This window comes from Triticum aestivum, chromosome 3B, assembly GCF_018294505.1.
Source record: "Triticum aestivum cultivar Chinese Spring chromosome 3B, IWGSC CS RefSeq v2.1, whole genome shotgun sequence".
Classification (NCBI taxonomy): Eukaryota; Viridiplantae; Streptophyta; class Magnoliopsida; order Poales; family Poaceae; genus Triticum; species Triticum aestivum.
In genome coordinates, this window is record NC_057801.1 from 574,566,672 (window position 1) to 574,586,139 (window position 19,468).

A 19,468-nucleotide genomic window follows, 5' to 3' on the forward strand; every position below is an offset into this window, starting at 1 on the left:
TATATGCCGTTTATCGAAATTGTTTGGGATTTTTAAAGTAAAATGAAATTTTATTCTGTAAGATAGCCATTTTATTCTATCGGAGTTATTTTTTAGGCCTGAAATAGATACTTTTGTATGCTAATGTAGTAGCAAGGGAAGGTCAAATACGGCTAGTTTCTCATGCATGACAAACATGTGAGGTAGGCGAGTTGGTTGGCTAGCTACTATCTCCGTTTCGAATGCACCCAGAATCAAAATTTTCTATTTCTGCACGTGAAGTTGTCCATGTGTAGATGGGCTAGGTAGTAGCAGAGAAAAATAATAACTTTTAGAGGGTAGGCATTAACATGTTGAAGCCTTCTTACTCGCTTTATTTCAAATTAAGTGTCGTTGATTTAGTACAAAATTTCTCTACTCCCCCGTCGCGACACTTAATATGGAACGAAGGGAATCGAGTCTATGTTGTGCAGGTAGACGCTTGGGCTTGGGACGAACCGATGACTTGTCTCCTCTCCCAAGGTGCCAGTGTCATGCATCTCTTGGATATACTTGCATGGATGACGTTTCACCGGCTATATCCTCACAGTTACTCATTTATGAGGAAACAGAGCCCTGCTAGAGCTTGAATAAAAGGCTTATTGATACGTTAATTTTGTATCATGCTTTTTTATTGCTATTTATAATTAGAGTTATATTTTAATTTAGGGTTTTTTATTTCCGTGTCCCTGGTTCGTTAGCTGTACTCATTCATCTCCACGCTCTTAACTTTTGCTAATTTTTTTCCCACTCCCTTTGCCTGAAACCCTCATAACAGGTTACAACGGACGTTGCCGTCGGGTCAATGCCTTTGACCGTTAACTCTGATGAGTGGGGCCGCATAGGGCCGAGTCCACCTTTGACCGTTAACTCTGACGAGTGGGGTCGCTCCCGCGCCGCCCTGGACGAACCCGTATAGTGGTTTTGTATGCTGACCGTACAGTGGCATTCATATATGTGGGCGCATGCAACTGACCGGGGTCGTGGGGTAGCACGTGTCCATAGGACATGCCCGAAACGTTCCATCGTATAAAGAGGGGGAACCACCTCCTGACGCATCGCCCCTACCATTTCCCCCAAATCCCCTCCCTACCGCATCGTCTTCCTTTCCCCCACCGGCGTCGTCTCGCTCTCCTCAACTGCCTCCACCACACCGTCTCGCTCTCCCTCACCGCATCCTCTTCCTCACCTTCGTCGCCTCCATCTGTCCGATGGCGGACGCTCGTGGCGACGCCGGCGCAGCGGCTGGAGATGTAGTGGAGCTGCAGGGCGCAGTGACAGCGGATGAAGTGAAGGACGTTGGCAGCGTCCACGGCGGTGCGGGGAAACTCGCAACCGCTGTGGAAGTGGAGAAGGAGGTGGCGGGCTCCTCCTCAGTGCTGCCGGAGCAGAAGGTGACGGCGTCGAGCAGCGCAGTCCATCCTGATGCGTAGGCTGGCGAGGAGCAGGAGGTATTTGCACTTGCTTGTTAGTTGCAATATTTAGGATATTAGCTTGTAGAGTTAGTTGCATTGGTTAGATTGTGATTCGTACGGTAGTATAGATGGTTAGAGTAGTTGGTTTGACGGATGGGCCGGGGTTTTCTGTATGGGTGTGTGTGGGGGGTTTTTTGTACTAGTGTTTTTTGATTTCATTCGTTGCAAAAATGCTAGATAGATCTGTATGAGAGATAGGGATCTCTGCATTTCAATGCTACACAGATGTATGCTTATTAGATTTGTTTTTAATGCTACACACATTGTTTTTTTTAATGCTACATACATGTATGCTTATTAGATTGGGTCCCTATTAGATTTGTTTTTGAATGCTACGCAGATTGGGGTTTTGAATGCCATATGCCCAAATGGAATCCATTGACTAAGAAGTTATTTGATTCATTAGTATATAATTTTTTCCACAATATGTAGTTATATTAGCTATGTTGTTCAATGTGTGTGCATGACAATGGAAAATGCAAATAAGACCATTGTATATTAGCCCTATGATCAATGTGTCATGTGTGCATATCTAAATTTTCAATTGGCTTCTGTATTTACTAGTGATGGATGTAATTGTATATTCAGGAGGATGATGGTTGGGGAAAAAAGAGGAAGCTAGACCTTATTGGGTTCAAGGACCCATATGATCCAGGATATAGTGTCGATGAAGAGTATGAGGTAAGCCTACTTGAAATTTAGATTGTTTCTTTGATGGTGTATATAAATCTATAATGTATTAATGTAATTCATTCATGTGTGCAGTATGTCTCTGGAGAAGATGTGGATGTGGACGACGACAACTTTGCGTCCTTCAAAGCGAAGGAAGAGGGGAAGATCAGGGCCAAGGGAGATGATTACTACTACAAGCGCAAGACCAACATTTGGCGCTGCCCCTACTGCACCACCAAGCCAAAGCCAAAGTCCAGCCGCTTCGTTAACCTTCTAGCTCATGCAGAAGATGTAGCCATCCACGACGAGGACTACAAGATCAGGGGGTAGCATGCTGCCCTCGCAAAAGTCCTGCCTCCCCTCCAAATTGATGTGATGATGTGTTTTATTTACTTTTGGTTGTTTGGTGAACTTTGTGTGTGAACTGGATGTGTTCTATGGATGGTATGGTACTATGATGTGTTATATATATATGCATGTGGATTTCTATATTTGGTATTTGTGTGTTTTTAAATTTGTTTGCTATGATTTGTTTCGGTGATTATTTTCAAAGTTTAGGTGTTGCAATGATCACACATGCTGTTTCACTGTTGCTTCACTGATCAGACATGCTGCAAAGAATAAGAAAAAAAGCAAATAGTCCATCATTTTATCAAATATTCCAATAACAGAGCAAAAAACAACATTTTAACGAAGATGTAGTGATTTTTGTAATAAAGGAGTATTATCCTAATTATTGTCTCATGTTTATTAATCAAATGCATGTTTTTCCCACCAGCATGTCTCATTATCCGATGTTTTGAACTGACATTCGACAGGACAATATAAATTCAAAAAAATGCAAAAAAAACTTGGCAACCTATCTATGTTTGTGTAGGAGATCATACGTGCAAAATTTGAGGTGATTTAAAGGAGATCAAAGAAATTTAAATTTGAGAAATGTGCTCCAAATGAGCTCCCAGGCTAGGGTAAAGATCCCCATTTGTAATCAAGTTTTTTTGGACCTACTCTAAATGAACCAAATGTTTTTTATTTACACCTATTCAATCTATATAGTGTAGATTCGAAGTCCACTATTTTTTTGAATTAATCTTCATATTTTGACATTTTCTTTTAAAAAATATGCTTTAATATAAAAACTATTAAAAATACCTTTAAAATATAAAATGGAAAACTAAGTTCAGATCCTTCTTATTCACTTTGAAATAAAGCTTTGGTGTTTTTTTTTGTTTTTTTTCAAAAACAGAAGGTAACCCTACCTCCTCTCCGTGAACTCTATGAAATGTTGTACGTGATAGTTTTTTCATGAAAATGAACATAGACCAAGTTTATGATTTTTGGTTGGTAACATGTCACATAAGACAACATTGTGCGCAGGTTATATATTTTTTATTTTTTAAATTAATGGTGCTCATTTGACCAAGATCGCGCTAGCTAGTTTTTTTTTTGAAAATGTCCGTATACCAAGTTTAGTATTTTTCCTCGTTAGTGTGTCTTATAAAACGACAAACAACGAAGGTTTAATATTTTTTTCGACTTTTTAAAATTAGTTATGCTCAGTCAAAGGCTTGGAAATCCCGTTGACCAACTCAAACCCCCTCTAAACCTCGTGGGGTTTTGCCTAACCCTAGCTCGGAATGTCAGCCGTCCGATCATACCCTGGCGCCAAGCGATAGCCCTCAGATGTGGTCTTCTAGAAGGAATTCAGTGGGCAGAATGCATGGAGGCTCCACGCCGTTGGATCACATGGACGGCTCCGCATCGTTGGATCGTGGAGCGATCCGCAAGAGGCGATCCTGTTGGTTGTGCCCGGCTGCTCGCCCACCACTAACTCCATGAAAAAAGCGTAGTTATTGGGCACAAAAGGAAACCAAGCTCTGGTTGGACCGTTGAATTGCGTCGTCTTTTTGCATCGCTTGCTCTGTTTTTTGTGAACGTGCTGGCTCTGTTTTTTGCATCATTTGAAATTACACAACAATTGACATTGCCTAGAATTTTTTTTGTTCAATACAAATGCAAAATGACCAAATTTATAAGGGCCAAATTTATTTTTATCATGCAAAATGGCCACAAACTATTCAAAAATTGTCTCTTTTTGTTCATATAATATATGACCACGGATTCCGATGCGTGTAATTAGCTTCTTTTTCTTCTTCTTTTCAAATCACAGTTTCCCACCCGTGTACACTCCTGATGCCGCGGTGGGTGTGGAAACGGGCTACTTCACATTTGACCCCATTTTAGCCACCCTGTGCCTCTGCCATCTCTCATCCATCTCCCATCCTCTGTCATCTTCCCTTCTTGCTCTTCGACCCCTTCTCCTTCTTCTGCACATCCCTCAGCCATGCAGTACACCAGACCAACCCACCGCTTCCTACCCACCGTGCCGGAGAGGCTCTACCCTACTAGCGTGTACGTTGAGCGCACACTACGTGTGTGGGCGATATCAAGGTGGAGGACCACACGGAACTTCACCGAGTTCTTCCTCGGCTGGCTACCGCCACCTCCCGTGGGGATCTCCAGCGATGTTCCGCATTGAGGAGGTCATCCAAAATGGGGTGGTGGTTTCTCTCCTTGCCCACTTCACCAATACATTCAATGCCTTCTACCTCCTGGCCGGGTGTTTTGATGTGGCTGCGAGTTCATCGCTTTCACCACCCACAACATGTTCACGGAGTACATCACCATCTTCCCCACTGCGTCGCGCATGCACACTCTTCCATACCCCATCGACAACACCTCGGAGGAGCAGTGAAGGGCGCCCGAAGGAGGAGCGAGGTGGAGAAGGCGGCGGCTAGGGTTCTAAACCCTCTATCTACTTTGTTTTGAGTCTATGTTATGTTAAGTTGTAACTGAACTATGTTGGAGATGCTATGGGCTTGTTGGCCCTTTTATTAAGTTCTATTATTAAGTTTTCTATCTATTCTATTATTAAGTTCTTCCTAGTTTGAACTATATGATCATGCTATGGGCTTGTTGGCCCTATCTACATATTTCTGGATTATTTTCTTCGAGAGCTCGCTTTGTTAGTAACCACCTAGTGCATGCATCCACAATGAACCCTTCTCTTTTTTTACACAAGCCAAAAATATGTAGCCACCTAACTAGTTCATGCAGCCACAAAAATATAAAACATATTGTTCAATTTATTTGTCATATTAAAACGGGAGCATATGCGAGTGGATCGAAAAGGCTGAAACTGATCGTAAAAAAATGATGGTCTAAATCGAGGAGACAAGCGTGCGAGAAGAGAAGAACCAGCAGTAGCGACTGTCGCTGCATCCGTGGCGGCTGGCATGCACAAAAGTGGCTCAATCAGCGCATTGTGGCGGTACACATCAGTGCATGCATGCTCGGTCAGCGCATCATGGCGGCGCGCATCGACGCATGCAGTCAGGCTTATTAGGTGCATGCATAACAGGCTTTTGTCGTGGTAGCGCGCTTAGGCATTTAATGCAAGGGATGACCCAACAAAACCACGGCCCAACGGTCGAACAGCGACACCGCCCAACGTGGCCCCACTTGTCAGGTCCAACAGATGACACGGTCCAGCGCGACCCCACTTGTCAGAGTTAACTGTCAAGCCATTGACCCGACGACAATATCCGTTGTGACTTGTTCTGAGGGTTTCGGGTAAGGGAGTGGGGAAAACTGAGAAAAAATTAAGAGCGCGGGGATGAATGAGTAGAGATAAGGAACCAGGGGCACATATGTAAAAAACCATTCAATTTATGATGCAATTCTAATGTCTTTTCTCTCTTAAATTTCAAGTTACTCCCTCCGTTCCTAAATATAAGGTTTTTTAGAGATTCCAATGCAGACTACAAATGGAGCAAAATAGTGAATCTATACTCTAAACTACATCTATATACATCTGTACATAGCCCGTATTGAAATCTCTAAAAGGTCTTATATTTAGAAACGAAGGGAGTATATCACAAGAGGAGATTGCCGGCGGCTGGAATTTCGAGCCTAGAAGAGTTAGAACAGAGATAGCTATTCTCTAGAGCTCCAAATGACATAAAAATTTACTGACAATTATTTCGGAATATATAAATATACTGGAAGAAAGAAGTACCCGAGAAGATCCATGTCGGGGCCATTCCACACATTAGATTTTCCCAAATCTGGTACGTTAAAAATTTCACAAGGATTTAATATTTTTCCTCAAAAACCCTTGCTTGCTCTCTAGTTAGCTAACATTGCCTAGGATTTGCTCGATGATTGACTTTAATTGCTTGAGTGATCAACCTAGAGGGTTAAAGGCCCTATGCAACAAGTAGAAACCTAGCTAGTAATTGGTTGAAACCAAAACAACCAAAACAAAAACTTACTAAAAAACCTAAAGGGCTTAAACAGAAAATAATTTCCAAGGAAAATTAATAAAATAAATATTCAAAATGAAATGAAGAAGGGTCAAAAGAAAATCAATTTAATAAACATAAGCAAACTATTTTGGAGAATAAAAATATTCAAGGAAAATATATAAAACAAAGCCTAAAAATAAAATACAGAAAATATTTGACCAAATTGCTCAAATAAAATGTTGACACAATCATAAATATCCAGAGACGAATTTAGGGCAAGTTTACTTTTACAAGAAAGATCAAATTAAGAATCAAATGAAAATAATAGAAGAAACAGAAAAGGAAAAGAAAAAAGAAATAAAAAAACCAGGCCATTCAGCCAGGCCAGCCGGCTCGACTAGCCAACCCATCTACGCATGCACGCACACCCGATCCCATGCGTGCTCAACCTCTCTTCCCTCTCCCCCACTGACGCGCGGGTCCCATGTGTCAGCTTCTCCCTGAGACTCCCACAACCCCTCCTGCACCCACGCCGCCCATTTTTTTTGCGGGGGAAAGCATATCATTTAATCAACCAGGGCCGCCGCCCATGACACGCACCCGAGGACGCCCGCGCCCACATTCCACCACGTCCAGCCCGAGGACCATATCCTATTTAAACCCCTCCCTCCTCTATCTTTTGCCCCACGCCGCGACCCCTCTTGCCGCGAGGCTGCTCGCCGGTGAACCACCAACTGCCGCCTTGACCTAGCTCGCTCCGGCGTCAGTTTTGATGAGCTCAGCCCCTTCTGCCACCTTGACCTAGCACGCAGACACACCTCCGAGACATCACCACGTCGACCCGAGCTCCCTGGAACCCCAAGTTCCTCGGAGGCCGAAGCTCTCTGCTGCATCGTCGTTGTTTCCAGTGAGGCGAGCATGCCCCGGATCCATTCACCTTGTTCACCATATACATCATGTACTACAACATCCCCTAACCCCGTCCATTCATCACTAGGTGCTCGTTTTCTTCACGCGCATCCACACCCAAGAGCTCCGTCGCCCTGTGCTTCTATGGTGAGGTCGCCCTGCTCGTCTATGTCACCCTTGATGCACGCCAAGGCCACCATCGAGCTCTCGCCGTGCAACACCGCGTCCACCCGAGACCCTCACCGTTCTTGGGAACCTCTGGAACGCCAGATTTGGTGAGTTCCGAGCCGTCCACTGCTGTCTTCGACATTTCCAGCGTCAACTCCGATGAGCAACCCCTCTGATCTATTTCAGCTGTTAGATCTAGATCGCACGACACACAATAGGTCAGTTAAAACGAATCGGTGTAAGCCAATAGAAACACACCACATGTCCTGCCTTATCCAAAACATTATCTAGAATAATGTTTGTTAAATTGAATTTAAATGGCAGTTTTACATAAAACCCCCTGAAACTTCAAACACTCACAACTTTTATTTTGTTAATCCAAATTTAGTGTTTTTTTTGCAAAATTATCCTTATGAAATGTAATTTCACCCAGTTTAATAATATTAAACTTTTGAATGTTTAAAACTCAATTTCAAACAGAATGGAATCAAACTTAAATGGGGCATAACATGCATACTATAAATCCTATTAAATTGATTCTTTTTGCGGAATAAACCTAGTGAATTCTAGTTTCAACTTATGTGACAAAAACTCAAATTTGAATAGTTTAAATTATGAACTGAAATAGAATTCAGTTGAAGCTAGAATTCAAATGAAATTTAAAACTATTTATGTTAACTTTTAAATAAAATAGCTAAATGAAATAATTCCATGTGCAACTAAGGTCAGAAACTTAAACTAAACTTTACTAAATATATTTGGATTATTGTTTGATTTTAGGGAATTTAATTTATTTTAATTGAATTCAAACTTAGTTTGGTTATAACTTTAAAACAATAAGTCCAATTTGAATAAAACCTTTTGCATTGCAATTAGGAAACCCAAAAAGAAAACCTTAGTGAATAATGATGAAGTTATATGTAACTTTAGGGAATTAAATAAACTTTAATTAAGTCCAAACTTAAGTAAAATTTGAAAACTATTTGGAGTTAGTAAATGATTCTGGATTATATTTGACTTTACTTTAAACTTGAATTTAAATAGATAAACTTTAGTAATTATATTGCATTTGTTTTGGCTTTAGGGGAAATAATAAATGTGAACCAACATTAAATGAAAGCTATTACAAATGAATTCATGAACAACATTAGTTAATTATGAATCATTTTTGAAATTGAACCTAGCTTTAATAATTCAAATCTAGATTGAACTGGAAATAAAATCTCTATTCAAATTCAATTCAATTTGAATTCAAATAAGGTGAACCTAATTCAAATTCGAATTGAATTATAAGTCAAACAAATTGATGAACTCAAAATGAAACCAAAAAACACAGTGTATTCACTACAAAAACAATACACTTCCGTGATGATACGTGTTTGTCATAGTAGGTCGCGTTTTTTGTCATGCATGTACATCCATGAGAAATTTATGACAGAATCAAGATAGTCATACCTGTGCTGTCGTAGAAGTGTTCCATGACATTACCAAAATTATCATCACGGAAGTGTCCACTTCCATGACGATAAATCGTGCGTCACAGAAGTGCTTTCGTCAAGGGTGACTGACACGTGGCATCCATCGTAACGGAACGCCGTTAAGCTATCGGGTTAGGTTTTGGATCTGATAACCCGTTAACAGCCCCGACCAATGGGGATTTTCCACGTGTAAAATCATCATTGGCTGGAGGAAACACGTGTCGGCTCACCGTTGGGACAGATGTCATCCGCTCATTGGACCGAAGGCGCCTATGATACGGCAACACGTGGCACGGCCAAACAGAGGCCCATTCCTGTGAAAAGGCTGGCCCGTTTGACTTGGTCAAAAGGTGGCGGGCCGGCCCATGGAAAGCATGTTAATGGCCTGTTCGCATATAGCCCATTTACAGCCCGCTAACCTAGGGCCCGTTACGCCCTATCCGAATTAGGCCTAGTAGCGTCATCTGGGCCGTCCAATATGATTCAGCCCATTTTATCTTCCGACCCATGTGTGGCCCATGACTTCTTTCGGCCCATATGAGGACCTTTGTAACTCTTGGCCCATTAACGGCCCGTGGTGAAACTGGCCCGTAATGAACAGTGTATCAGTTTATACCCATTAACGGCCCGTTATTCCATTGGGCCGTTTCCAGCCCAAGTTATCTTTCGGCCTTCTCAGGGCCCATTGATTCTTGGGCTCACTTGCAGCATTTGGTTATATACGGCCCGTTATTGTCATTTTCTGCTTGTGGGCCAAATTCAGCCCGTCGTTACACTCGGCCCGTTTGCAGACCGTTAATACGTTGGGCCGTTTTCATGTAAAAAAAACCCGTTGGGCTGTTTTCATAGAGTTATCAAATACGGCCTATTAACGGCCCGTTATGGTCCACGAATAGTATGGCCCATGATTGGCGAAATGATGATACGCCCCGTAGAAGGCCCATGGATCCTACGGCCCGTATGAGGCCCATGGATAGTACGGCCCGTAGAAGGCCTATGGATCGTATGACCCGTAGAAGGCCCATGGACCCTACGGCCCGTAGAAGGCCCATTGATCCCTAAGGCCCGTATAGAAGGCCGATGGATCCTACGGCCCATATAGAAGGCCAATGGTCCTACGGCCGAATGAAGGCCCATGGATCATACAGCCTACAGGAGGCCCATGGTTACAACAATCCATGTGTTGCCATGATTATTTTGGCCTAGTTACCAAAAATAGGCTATTATGGCCACTAGAAAAACACAGAAAAAGAACTGAAGTGACTACAAGCAAACAACTAAACAAGACAATAAGGAAATAAATAAGCAAGCAATTAAGGCTAGCCTATTACCGCTATTACACATATTACATCCACTGGGCATCAAAGTTCGCCACCAGTGCAAATATAGGGAACAAAGCAACATATTACATACACTGGCCGTCAAAATTGGCCACCAGTGCAAATAAACGCAGCAGCAAAACAAGAGCATAACTGAAACAACTTCAGAAGAGCTCAAGAAACGTTATCCTGGATATCCACCATGCTGGCAATAAGCTAAGCAAGCTGATTAGCTTTGTCCTGTTTGGCACTAAAATCCTCCAACGCTTGCTATTGCACCAGAAAGTATGCATCTGAATGCTCCAGGGACTTCCGCAGTCCTTCCGCTTCTTGTCGCAACACAGCTGATCGATGTCTTTCAGCTTGTAGTTGAGACTCAAGAAACTGAACTGATTCAGATAGTGAGTTTGAATAGCTTGTGCAAATGGTCGTGGCCAGTAACTCGAACACTAAACCAAGATAGGACTTTGAGGTTGTCTCGCTGTCTTCAAGATAGTCTTCCTTAGCTGTTTTATCAGCTTTGTTGGAGACCAACAAGGATGTGTCACTATCCTGAACCTTATCTGCATTACTTCCTTTTCCATTGCTTAATAAGGCACTCTTTCCCAATATTCTGTCAGCATTCTAAAAGAAGAAACAAGCAGACACATAACAAGTTTAGCATGTACTAGTATATGAAACTCATTTCGGTGTACCAGTTCATTAGTAAGATGGACCGGATTAAACTACCAAGTCTTCTATTGCCAAGTACTAGTACATAATAAAAGCATCAAACAAACATATATCTATGTCCTATGGTCACTGCATTGTCTTGCCAAATCAAAATAGAGACACAGTTCAAATCATATCAGTTCAAGACAAAGCAGCAGTGAAAGAATACAAAGCATGGGAAACTACACAACATAACAAGATTTCAGATGGGTACCACGGGTCTACATGTACAACAACACTATTGGCTCTGTTGTGATGCTAGTAATGTGCATGATATGAAAGTCAACTGTATACACAATTGAAATTGAAACCAAAAGAGCTATTGATGAGAGCAAACCTGTTAAAGAAACATGCGTGAACATACCTGCTGTGCCATTGGAGTTTCGATTGGATCCTTCAATTTAAAAATAAGTTTGTATCAGTAAATATAGTGATACAAAGCAAAGCAATCATAGTTAAAAAAGGCATGCCTAAGTGAGCGCTTAAGCGCGCCTAGGCTCTAGGCGTTGGCAAAACGCATTGCGCATAACTACGCTTAATCTGTGCATAACTGCGCATAAGCATGCGCTTTGGTCAGTAAAGTGCAAGGCGGTGGCCAAACGCACAATTAACGCCTAGCGCTTTTTTGAACTATGATAGCAATGGAATCTTAAATTAGAATAGTTGTTCTTCAGGTTTAGGCACTTGTTCTACATGAACAGAGTACAGTAAGACGCAAGAATATAATATTTAAAAATAGAAAATGAGCTCATAGACCTTACCACATTCTTGGTTCGGGGCCAGTACAAAATAAGGCGTTCCCAGTCATCGTCCAGTAAATGTGTCTCAGGAGAACGTAAGGGAATTTGATGAGTTTCTTTGCTGGTGAAGTACGTTTTCTTCAGGTAATTCCGATACTGCCACCAAGCATTCTTGAAGATAGCAGAGGTATTAGCATAGGTTACCTCATCCTGAGTTTCCAAATCAGTCCTTCTATATAGAGAAAAAAGGGAAAATTTGCTGTATTATAACTATCATAGAGGTAGGATGTATGGGACGAAGCAAAGTAATTGCCATGAATAACATTACTTACACATAACTCCTGGACAAACACCTGCAACTGGCATTTTCCTTCATCTTCAGTATAATATTTCCAAGATGGGAAGATACGCACATACGATTTAACAACATCAAATGCGATAGATGCTAAACTACGACTGGCTGGTTGTGCTTCCTCCACAGGAATAGGCGTACTAACTAGTGGAGTTGGGGTTCGCCATGATAGTACTGGCCCTTTGGGCACTGGAGCTGCCTTACTAACTGCTCTTGTTTGGGAGCTCTGTGGTGGAGATGGTGCTGTGTCAACAGGAACTGGGTTACTATCGGCTGCGGTTGGGGTTAGATTGGGTGAAGCTGGTTCTCTGTCCATCGCGGTAGGGGTACAATCTGCGAGAGTTTGGGTTATGTGTGGTAGGGATGGTTCTTGTGCATGTACAACCGGGGTGCTATCTCCACCAAGAGGTAGCACTGTTTTATTTGAAGTAGGCACTGCAAGGCAACATATGCATGATATGACTAACATCATCATGCCAAGGTAAAGCAAACACCTTGGGGGGTAAATAGGGGTGGTCAGCGGCGTCTGAATCTGCCTCAGAACAGATATCTTCCTCTGGATTACAATCTGGAGAGGGGTGGGGAGGGTTTGCCATTGAACCCACCATGGAGCAATGTCTGCATGACATTGTATTGCCGTGCAAAACTCTTCTCTTTTTCTCTACATGTTCAGCATGACTGTGTACAATACCTGACATGCATACGAAAAAATATGGTGAAATTATGTAAGGAGAGCATGCAGAAATTTAGAGTGATGGTAACAACCAGTGGATGGATCCAAAAATAATGATAGCAGGCTGATGATTGCTTTAAATTAATAAAAAGACAGATGATGATTGCTTTACTATGTGTTTCCCACCCAAGATGAACAACATAGGCATACCCTAGGTGAACCAGATATTAGACAGACATACTATTCATTGCTACCTCGATATGTGCCTCACAACTAATTTAGAACTCAAGTTTGAACATTAATTTGGACCTGAGTTGGGAGTCCAAGAGCTGAACAAGATGATAAAGTAGCAGGTAAGTTTAAGCAATGCATAACATAAGTAGAAATAAAAGAGTGCACCCTCTCTTGTGGACCAGTGTACTCCTTAGGTTCATCTGCTGAGTCGAGGATGGTGATGCCGTTGGGGTGGGTGCCGGCGGCAGGGAAGGAGATCTGAGGCGGCGAAAGATGGCCAGGAGTCATGATGTCTGGTTTGGTGGATGCTTCTGTCGACGGAGCAGCTCAGTTGAGGTGGACGACGTCGTGGCAGGAGCAGGACAAACCACACAAAGTTCCCTTTGACACGTACCTATAACTGAAGTAATTCTGTAAGGGCTCATTTGGCTTGCATGATTCTTAAAACGCAGGGATAGGAAAAACACCGGAATAGGATAGGAAATTGCACATGGTAAACAGAGCATTTGTAAACACAGGATTTCTGTCAACTTGGGTGTTTGGTTTACAAGAATTGGAAGAGTAGAGGAATTCAAAGAAACATGGCCAAAATAAAGAGAAACCATATGAAAGCGTGTACAGTTAGAATGTTATTCTGGCACTAATGCACTTGGTCTTGTTTTCATGCATAGGATTTTGAAAAGTAGGTCCAGGTGGATGTTTTGCTTCATTCCTTTCAACAAAATGCATGAATAATTGAATAGTAGAGTGCCATTGGAAAATTCCCTATTGCTATGTTTTTCCGTTGAACCAAAGTAGCCCTAATGGATCGACATGAATGTATAGTAATAAGTGATGCAACAAGTGTACAACCTCTTTGCCGTAGCCGTGTCGACCTCAGCATCATTGGATTGGTCGCTGAAGCAGTTGAGGCAGAGGTGGCTGTCGGAGGTGTGGAGGAAGATCTGAGGAATCTGTAGATGGCTTCCAGGGCACTGCTTTGTTGTGATGGATCATTCTGTCGTCGGAGCAGCTCTGGTGAGCCGTAAGACGTCAAGGCTGAAGCAGCACAAGACAAACATCGTAAATCTCAAGTGGGATTCTAATAGCATCCCCAATAGATGATGTAAAATGGATGTAAAATTAACATCACCAAAAACCACCTCACTACAATAGATGAGGTAAAAACTGTTGACTCTGAACTTAACTGTCGAAACTGAAATTTACTGTGGAATCTCAATGCTACTGTCGAAACTGAACGCAATGGTAGCAGAGAGGTACTTGACATGTAGTTTAGGGAGGGCCTGCAGTTCATCTTCAACCTGCACCCCCCGAGCCGCCAGCCACCACCGGCCGAACCGCCGGCCCCAGTGCTGCCTCGCCGCCCCGAAACAACTCGCCACCGCCGCCCCGGCCAGCCCTCTAGGCCCCCCGTCCCCCACCCTGAACCCTAAGATAGATAGTGGGGTACCTCTCCGGCGAGCCCCCGTCCCCGCTGCGGGTGGTTCTTCCTTAACGCCGGCAGCCCCCCCAAACCCTGAAAATCGACTGACCCAAAAGTCGATTCAGTCGACTGAAGCGTGGCTTAATCGGAGCAGAGCAACAACACAAGCAAGGGGGAGAGCAGCAGCAACAGCTGGGCGAGCGAGCGATGAAGCGAGAGCCGGAGCAGCAGCAGCAGCGCGAGCAAGCGAGCGAGAGCCGGAGCAGCAGCAATAGATCCGGTTGGTATGGACGTCGCCGCCGAAGGGGCCTCGAACTGGGGGAGAGCCGCCGTGGAGATGTCACCCGCGGTGCCGGCTTCAAGGTAGCCGCTCCATGGGGATGCGGGATGGAGCATCATCGGCGCCGGGAGGTCGAGTTAAGGAGAAGCTGCGATGCGATGAGTGTACAACCTCTTTGGTGGCGCCGAGTAGGCCTCGACTTCGTCCGAGGAGTCGGTGAGGATGCTGCGGTTCCGGTGGAGTAGGTTAAGGCGGCGCTGTGGGGATGGAGCAGCCACGATAGACGAGGCGATCGTCGGAGCAGCTCCTTGGAGGTGGAGGACGGGGCGGCTGAACCGGCTGGACGGTGAGATGGACGACGAATCCTCATCCGCGGAGGTGGACGAGGGACGTCGAGCTGTTGCGGTGGACGACGTCGTCGGGGAAGAGCCTCCGACTGGGCAACGGTGACGTGGCGGACGGAGGAGGGTGGGGTTTCGCGGCTGAAGCGGAGAGGTTATGGCGGCCTGGAACTTCGAATGGCGAAAAGGGGGCGATGGGAGGGGTGAAGCATGACTTAGGGACGCGCTTGTCCAAAATGTAGGGTGTGTTACAAAAGTACCCCCCACCGATTTGAACTAGTGGCCCTTTCGGCTCAGGGTTAGAAGGAGGATTTCACGTGTCGGGATTTGGCAGCTAGAGGGAGTTTTTGCGCGCGTTGTAATTTTGGGATAGCAAGGCGCAGGTTGTGAAGGCGCCAGTTTTGGGAGCACGATATCTGAATTTTCGGGATATAACAAGACGCGGGTTGAATTTTAGGGACAAGCCTAACATGTAGTATTATTGTACTTGTACGTACCAAATCAATTCGCACTTCCCTCAACCAAAAAGAAAACAAAAAAAAAATAAAACTATTCACACCACACAAAGAGAGAGTCTTGCCCCGTTTTACTATACAAATGCTATTCAAAGCTACTCCCTCCTTCCATCTATATAGGGCTTAATGCGTTTTTCGATGCTAACTTTGACCAAATATTAGAGAAATGATATATGACATGCAACTTACACAAAGCACACCGTTAACTTCGTCTGTGAAAGGTTCTTTCAATGATATAATTTTCACATTGTGCATGTCATGTACTATTAATCTTGTCAATAGTCAAAGGCGGTCTTAAAAATCTCATTACACCCTATATAGATGGAAGGAGGGAGTATGAATCCATGTTATGTCCGATTAAATTTTTTCGCTTGCTGTATAATGCATGTAACCTACTCATACCAACATTTTAGTGCATTCCAAATGTCTATACTACCACTGCAATTCGAACTAAATTTGAATTTGTTTCTCTATTTCAATAAGAATGTACAATCATGAATGTTGCCAACTTCAACCATCATAGTTTCCTTGCTATCCGCCAGATATAAATCGGACAACCTATAATGCAGGATGGCTGGCACACCATCATCAACAACTCCGTTTTTTATAAGAGTAGAGATAAAATATATTAAATGTAGTATAACATGTTCATAAACACACCATGTGTATCACCGTTATATATATTCACACATGCGTCGGTTTAAAACACTATGATAAATTCTTCAAATATCCGAATTCGCTTTTTATAATGAAGTATATATGATCTCTATTTGTCTTTTACACCCACACAACCCTCTTATCTTTGTAGCTAGCGCTAACTTTCTCTTGTGCATGCACACGCCCGCATCCCTCTCACCCTCCCTCAGCATTCTCTAGCTCCATCGCGCAAATTTGTCTTTTCACTTTAGGTCGTTCACCTACGGTGTGTGTAGGCCCCCCAGCTCCTTCTTTACGGCACATATCGATCGATATGCCTCTCTAGCCAGGTGTGCCTAGCAGAAACACAAGCTTCCCCTCTTCTCTTGTCATCGTCCATGCCTCACTCCCACCACTCTTTTCATCGTTCTCGTACTCGCACACTCCTCCCCGCTCGATATAGTATGCCTCTCGTACCACCTCCTACATGCATCCCTCTATCTCTATCCTTCTCCTCATGCCTCGTTTGCTTCTAACACACACATGCATGTATACCGATCGATCTCCCAACATATACCTGGATCGACTTTAACTACCCCCCCATCGATCCACATACCTCACAAGTTATGTCTCTCCTTTCTCTAACAAAGGGCGATTGATCTTCCTATGTAGTTATGTCTGCTTACCACAGCCACATCGTCCCCCCTCATCATTTGTGCATGCCTCCTGACCCGTCTCTCACACGCACGTGCACAGACAACAAGCAGCAATCTCCTCTCTTATTGATATTGTGGGCGTGCCCTCCGTTTGTCTAGCAAGCCTATCCCACCATTTGTTAGAAGCAACTCCACTACCACCCCCTCCAACACTCTAGCTCTGTCTCTCTCCCAACCTTATTCTTCTCCTGCATATATGCATGGATGCCGATCGATCTCCCTTAATACATGAGGCAGATCGATCTCCTTAATACATGAGGTAGGCCTCTCTCCTCCTCCACACATATACCAGCCATTGTACCTATATAGTTAATTGGGCCTCCCTCTTCCCCCACCACACACCGATAGTCGAGCGCTGCAGGTAGGTATCCATGCCACAGAGACAAACTGCACATGTCCCCTCTCACGTTCCAGTAGGCCAGCCACTCTATATCTTTGACGTGGGCACACACAAATTCAATGGCACTCTTTATCGATCGCGCGCACACACACAGACATCATCCCTCTTTTCGATTCTATGGACACCTCAAGCCGGTGATACCTCCACTCTCTTCTCATGGATCACCCCCTCTATATATATGTTATATCCAAGACTCTATTTCACACACATTGCATATGTTACATTTTTTGATTGACCCCCCCCCCCCCAAAAAAAAACTCTCAAGAACCCACACACTATATCTCTCTAGGTTTGTATCTCTCTCACACAACCCCACATAGGTGGTGTACGTATACATGAAGAGAATAGGTGCACCGTGCACGTACTCATGCTTCGTGCCCAGCCACACCCGCGCGGGTACACAGTGGAGCTCATTTCTTTATGAAATGGCAGCCCACATGCTAATTTGAACGCATGTAGCGGTTGTTTACCTAGGGAGGTCATGTACCACGCCTGCACGAAACAAAGTTCGACTTGACGCGTTGCCGCGTTATTTTTAAATAAAGTTATAGAGCTCAATGGCACATACACAGAATATAAAATGATTTTTATGGAGAAAAAGGTAGTCCGCTCACTATATATAATGGAGCCTTGCGTGCCTGGTTTGTCGCTCTTCAGAGTATCTCACACAAGGCTGCGGTGGCCTCTCTCTCTTGCACCGTTGGTCACTGATCCGTTCGCATCCCGTCCGCCGGGGGAAAGGGAGTGCGGTGGCCTCTCTCTCTCATGTTGGTCACTGATCCGGTCGCATCTCGTCCGCCGGGGGAAAGGGAGTGTGGTGGCCTCTCTGTCTCTCACCGTTGGTCACTGATCCGGCCGCATCCCGTCCGCCGGGGGAAAGGAAGTGTGGTGGCCTCTCTCTCTGTCACCGTTGGTCACTGATCCAGCCGCATCCCGTCCGCCGGGGGAAAGGGAGGAAGTGCATCGTTTCTCCGTTCGACAGCACCGAGGCAGCACATCCCGATCTGTGGTACATGCCGTTCTCTCAGACCAAGCTCCGGCATGGCAGGGCCTACGCCACCTGCTCGCAGATTCCGCCCGCTGCCGCTCACCTAGTTACATCCCGACGACCTCTAGGTATCCCCTCCGGCCTTGCTCCACTGCCCGTCTTCCCACATCGCTGCATGTGGATCTTCCATAGTTCTTTGCCCAAAACGTAGCTCGTCCATCGTACTTTCCATATTGCATTGTCGTGCTCACACCGCTTTAGACAAACACAACCGTGTTGTTATCTTCCCTTAGGGCAAGGAATATGCTTCTTTTTTGTCGTTGCATGTGTCATCAACTGTTATTGGCCAGTAACTTGTCGGTGTTCTGGGAACGGGGGTCCCCAGACTTGCCTGCCTGCGGCCTGCGGCGTGGCTCAAGGGGCGGCCCAACATGGCCCATCTTTGTCAACACGAGCTCAAGACCCTCGCGAGGGGCCAAGCCTCGCGGGGCGGATGACAGGAGGCTTCCTCAGGCACGGCCTCGTCAGGCTGGCTCGCGAGGAGGTGGAGAGATCAAGGCGGGGCACCTCGCGAGGTGCCCATGACGCAAGCCATGACGACCAAGGGCGCCAGGCGGGCGCTAGCCCGCACAGTGTCCTTCTTTCCTCTTTTGTGCAAAGGGAGCAAGCGCAGGCGAGAGCATCAAGCAAAGGCATCCATTTCGGTGTAACAAGACCAAGACCAGCAGAACGGCAGGATGGAAGTCATCGTGGAGCCCAAGCCAGCATCACCACGAGAGCCCTTGGCAGGCGAGGACCAACTTTAGTCAGGATAAGTGTACTAGATGTTCCCCTTCAAAATGGCCAATTGTTGGCGCCCTTCCCGCTCAATATTTGGGAAGAGGCCCAGGGCCTCGCTCTATAAATAGGACTAGCCACTCTCTAGGCAGGGGATCGACGGATCGACCAGGCGGACCTTAGCCAGAACCACCAACGCAAGAACCCCTCCCCTCGTGAGGCCGTTCTTCCCTTGTATTGTTCATCATCAGCCCAAGAGGCAATCCACCACACCACACACTGGAGTAGGGTATTACACCACAATGGTGGCCTGAATCAGTATAAATTTTGTGTCTC